Genomic DNA, 5,167 nt, shown 5'->3' with positions numbered 1-5,167 from the left:
TGTACATTTTTAAAATATTTTTTGCTATTAAGTGTACATAATGTCGATGTCTCCTTTTGCTTTAAAGTTCTCTTTTGTCACTTATTATTATGAAATCACTTTTTTTGAACTTTTATTGACTCGTCTGACAAACTGTACATGTTTTAGGCTTAAACATTACAACATTACAAACTAATGAAAAGAATCAGTGCGTGGTGACCCTAATCGTTGACTGTTAAATAGCAAGGTGAAAGGCTATTGCTGCCTTTCATATTTGCCGCTAAGCCCAGCGGTTGTATAGCTACCGTAGTAACCTGCTTGTACCCAGAGGGCCTATGTGTGTAACTGTATCAGTGTCCTTCAGAAGTCAGCCGCCTGAATTATTCACAGAATAGAAGAAAAATCCCGCAGAAGGGGAAAGAAGTAGACAGGCATGTAAGGCAGACAGGTACTGATAGGTGTTAATATTTGTCACAGGGGGTCGCACACAGTCCAACCTACCCTAGCGTCAGGCTCTCTACTGCTGTTTAATGAGTGCTGTTAAACTTTGAGCTCTAGCACCGGGGAAAAGTCACCCTTGACTTTTGAACCAGCAACGATAAGCTAAAAGTTCCCCACACAAAGTTGCTCAACTTATATTTTTTTTCTCTGTCTCCCTCGCTCTCGCTCTCTCTCTCTCTCTCTCTCTTTCTCCTGTGTGAGTGTGTGTGTTCAGTTCAATTGACCATGCTTTATTGTGCAACGACCATACTGTCGAAGCATAAAGAAATAATCAGATTGAAGAAAAAAGGAGGAAAGGAACCATACAAAGAAAGAAGAAAATATAACAGAGCTCTCTCTCTCTGTGTATCTATCTATCTATCTATCTTGTTCTTTCTGTACTCTTGTAAGACACACTGGTTTCAACTCCTTAACACGACACTCGTATGTTAACTCACCCTTTATGGTCATCATGTCACTACTCCCCCACCCTCCCCAAGGCTGCCCCCAAACTGTCACATGTGCTCCCATCTCCTCCCACACACACACACACACACACACACACACACACACACACACACACACACACACACCACATCACACACACACACACACACACACACACACAGAGTTAAATGTCAATTCCGTGTTTCCCTTACATGGGGTCATCTGTGTTGCACTGCCACAGTGTTGTCACGGCTGACACGCTGTCATGGATATGGACAATTCAGTAGTGAAAAATACAGGGTGCGTGTAATGTAGCGCTGTGTAATTAATCAAATTTCGGCTTCTAACGATCACAAGAACAATGTGATTGAGAAAAAAGTATAATTTTGTAAACAACCCCGTTATTTTGTCTTGTGTTTTGAATGACCCGTGCACTTTTGCCCCTCACATCGAGGGTTAAACTCGCTCAGCCAATAGTCAGCGAGCTCCTGTTTGTGGTATCTGGCGGCATTTAAAAGAAACGGAGAAACCTGACATGGAGTGATATCGTCTGCAAGACTTGCTCCATGATGTGTGTCTGAACCAATAAGTAATTGTGTAAAAATAATCCTGATTTCAATCTTGACCAATATAAGTGACTGATTCACATGTGAAAATATGTTGACTCGATACACGCTAAAAGTATTGCTTTGGAGAATGGCGTCTGGTGGGTTTAGCGCAAAACAAGCTTTTGTGAAGATACAAGCTGCCCAATTGCCCCATTACCTTACACTGTGGCTTGTTTCGCCGCAGGTGGAAGGAAAATCCCACGTACAGTACTTCATTAAGAGGTGCGTAGTTGATGCTGAGTACTGATGGGACATATCATCAAATAAGTATACCTGTGGGGATCTGTTAGAGCGTCAAACCGAAACCTCCCATAGATGTGTTTTCTAGTTAAATTATTAGGCGAAGTACCATGACACCCGTGGTGCGCTACAGGCTGTGCCACTACAAACCGAAATAATGAGATCTGACAATACAATGAAGCAGCTTATTGGTGCAAGGCCAGGGCCAAAAAGAAAAGACTTTTGAAATAAAATAACCATTTTTACTTCAAGATTCATTCCTGGCATGGAAGTCTTTCAGATATTCTTACTCCACAAAGGACGCGTGATTAAAAGTACCTGTCGTAGTATCTGAAACAGGCAAACGAGCCGAGTGGAAGCTGTACTGCAGTGAGTGAACTCTGCAATTCACAAATGCGATTGTAAGGTTTTTTAAATTTTTTCAGAAGCATTATGAAAACAATGCAGAGGGGACTGTCTGCTGTCGTACATGGATCTAGAGAGTGCTAAACATAGTCCCGCACATCAGCACCTGCATAATTCCTAATTCCAGGTTGTCTGTTGTTATTCAAAGGCCAAACAGGAGACAGGGAGGAGACAGCCATTAATGAATCGCCCCACAGCCACATGTGTTACTGTCAGATTGGGGGAAAACTAACTTGCACCTTGTTCATATCAGAGGTGTCTCTACTCTTTTAGGAAGTACATACACTTTAACTCGTTTTTTTTAACCTTGTTATTTGGCTTTGATACCTTTTTTTTTTTTTTTGGATCCTTAAGAGTTCTAATCCCAAATTTCCCCCCCCCCAGTCTGTTGTGAAAAAAGAAAGATGATTTGACCTGATTCTGACTCCTGGTCTCCTTCACACCTCTGTCTTGTCGTGATTGTGGGTAATGATGTGCTGTTGGGAGCAGGTGGGATTTCTTGTACTACATGATATGATTGGGACCATGATAAAGCCAAACCTTGGCGCAAACCAACGCATCGGCGTTCGTAGGGTCCTCTGGATGTCTGCAGCAGCCCCCTTAATTACTCTGCTCCCCTCCTCCCTCTGCCCCCCCCCCCGCCCCCCCCCCCACCATCTGTGATCCTCATGTCATTTTGCTTCGTTCACCACCACTGCTGCTCCTTTTTCTTGTCTGCCCTACCGCTTGCTCCAGCAACTCTTTTCCTTCTCCTAAAATAGCAAGTTGGAGAGAGTGAAAATAAACAAGAGAGACGCCCTTCAGTTTGGCCCTCCGTGGAGTCAAAGTGGGGGACAGAGTGAGAGAGAGAGAGAGAGAGGTTTTCTGTGCTTTGCTGATCCCTGCCAGTGCAGTCTGAATCCCTCACAGTCAGCCAGCCGGCGCCTTCAAAGGCTCCTCCTCGCTCAAAAATTATACGGAATTGACTTAATGGAAATGTACAAAAGTGCAGTACGAAAGCCCAGCTTTCCACCCAGTCAGCTAGTGCAGCATGCCATGTTCGTTTTCATTATGAAAAAAGAAAGAAAAAAAGAATGGCAGGCATAGATGAGGGTGCCCTTTTTAACTTTTCAGCACCAGGAGACATGTAGTATACTAAAAGCGTTGCGTGCGTGGTGTGTGTGTGTGTGCGCGTGTGTGTGCGCGTGTGTGTGCGCGTGTGTGTGCGCGTGTGTGTGTGTGTTGTGTGTGTGTTTGGGGTTGTGTGGTGTTGTGTGTGTGTGTGTGTGTGTGTGTGTGTGTGTGTGTGTGTGGTGTGTGTGTGTGTGTGTGTGTGTGTGTGTGTGTGTGTGTGTGTGTGTGTGTGTGTGTGTGTGTAAAACCAAGAAGTCTCTGAATACTCAAGTATCAAGTTCAGAGCCCCAATCCCCTTCCCCGTAGGAAAATATAAATCACATGGCATTCCTCACTTATGACTCATTGTCTCCATTTTGCAAATGTTTTAATGCTTTATAATTCTCTCCCTTTTCTTGGCTTTGGTCGTCTTATTCCCCACATTCCTCCACCTCCTGTGTGTGTCTGTCTCTGCCCTTATTTTCATTATGTTCCTTCTTTTCTTCTTTCTTTCTCCTCCGTCCAATCCCCATCTATCCACCCTGCTCCCTCCCTCTGTCTTCCCTCGCAGACGGATTGATTCCAGATGTTGCTAAACTCTACCCTACTCTCTCCCTCCTCCTGCCCTTCTACGTAAACTCCTCCTCCTCCTTTCTTTCTTCTTCCCACTCTGTCCACTGTAGAACCAACAGTGACTCTATAATTTGACGATGGGTGTAATTTTGGTTTAGATTTCACTGACATTCCAGTTTTTCCTCCCAGTTCATGGAGCTAGTGCTGCGGCGTCACCCTCACTTAGACGGAGAATGGGATTTTGTGACTGATTCTCAACATTTGAATCACAACCCCTGAGTGATATATAGGACAAACAGCTCCACGTTTTGGTGCACTGACGGTGCAGTCCTATTTGAAATGCAGTACAGTACTCCCAACATGCATTTTTTTAAAAATTTAGAATAGGAAGAGCTTTCTCATTGCCGTTGACATTGCCCAAGGCTTTGTAGACTTGAGATTTAACTCTGAACCGCTTCCTTATACCGCCTTTCCATCTGTGCCGTGGTGAGCGCCAGCCGCTTCTTACAGTATTTTGCGGAATATAAGCCCGTCCATTCCCCTGTAATTGCGGAGCACCAAGGAGAGTGTTCCCCCTGGGGACGAGGCACGAGGGGGAAATTGGTTCCAGATGAAACAGGAAGTGGAGAGCGGAGACAAAGAAAGGGCTGTTTTAGACAGAGGAAAGGGAGGACGGCCCACCAAGCCTGGGTACAAATACACACAGAGTCAGAGAAAAGAAAAGTTAGTTTCTCATTCTTACCTATTCTTTACATTGGAGCGCTTTTGTTTTTAATCGCGTGCTCTCAATCCCCCTCGGCTTCCCTCTAGTCTAGACACTCCTTCACTCATCAACACATCATCACCACATCTGGTTTTTGTTTTAGCCCACACATCTCCAAGTCCTAGTCTCTCAAAGAGCACTGCATAAGCTAGTCCTTTGTCCGTGTGTTTAGGCAAACGGTGTGTCACTCTGATGTCGCCGCGGCCCTCCATCTTAGACCCTTGCCCCTGATTGGCCGTATGAATGCTATCAGGAAGTGATTCCCGCAGGAGGCAGCTCGAGGTCAGGGCCAGGAGGTTACCTCTGTTGACACTCTTCAGAAGCCAAATCTGCCCTACCCATTGCCACGGCCTTACACGGCCCACACTTGAGCTGTTTGCTGAATGGATGAATACATTCAGGCCGGGGGGGGGGTGCGCAGCACATGGATTCAAAACATTTTGTCCGCTCTTCGGTCTGCAGATTAAATGTAATGAAAACATCAGCGGTTCTATTGGAACACCACCCCATCCCCCAACACACACACACACACGTGTACATACACACACGCACATCTATCTTTCACCCCCTCAGACCTTCT

General features: G+C 45.2%; 1 protein-coding gene across 7 annotated transcripts in view; it reads left to right on the top strand.

The window, feature by feature from the left end:
* LOC116703526 (RNA binding protein fox-1 homolog 2) overlaps positions 1 to 5,167 on the top strand; it is a 46,046-nt gene that overhangs the window by 4,521 nt on the left and 36,358 nt on the right. The gene's annotated exons all lie outside the window — the stretch shown is intronic.

This window comes from Etheostoma spectabile, chromosome 15, assembly GCF_008692095.1.
Source record: "Etheostoma spectabile isolate EspeVRDwgs_2016 chromosome 15, UIUC_Espe_1.0, whole genome shotgun sequence".
In the NCBI taxonomy this organism is placed as follows: Eukaryota; Metazoa; Chordata; class Actinopteri; order Perciformes; family Percidae; genus Etheostoma; species Etheostoma spectabile.
This window is presented reverse-complemented; position numbering and strand designations above follow the sequence as displayed.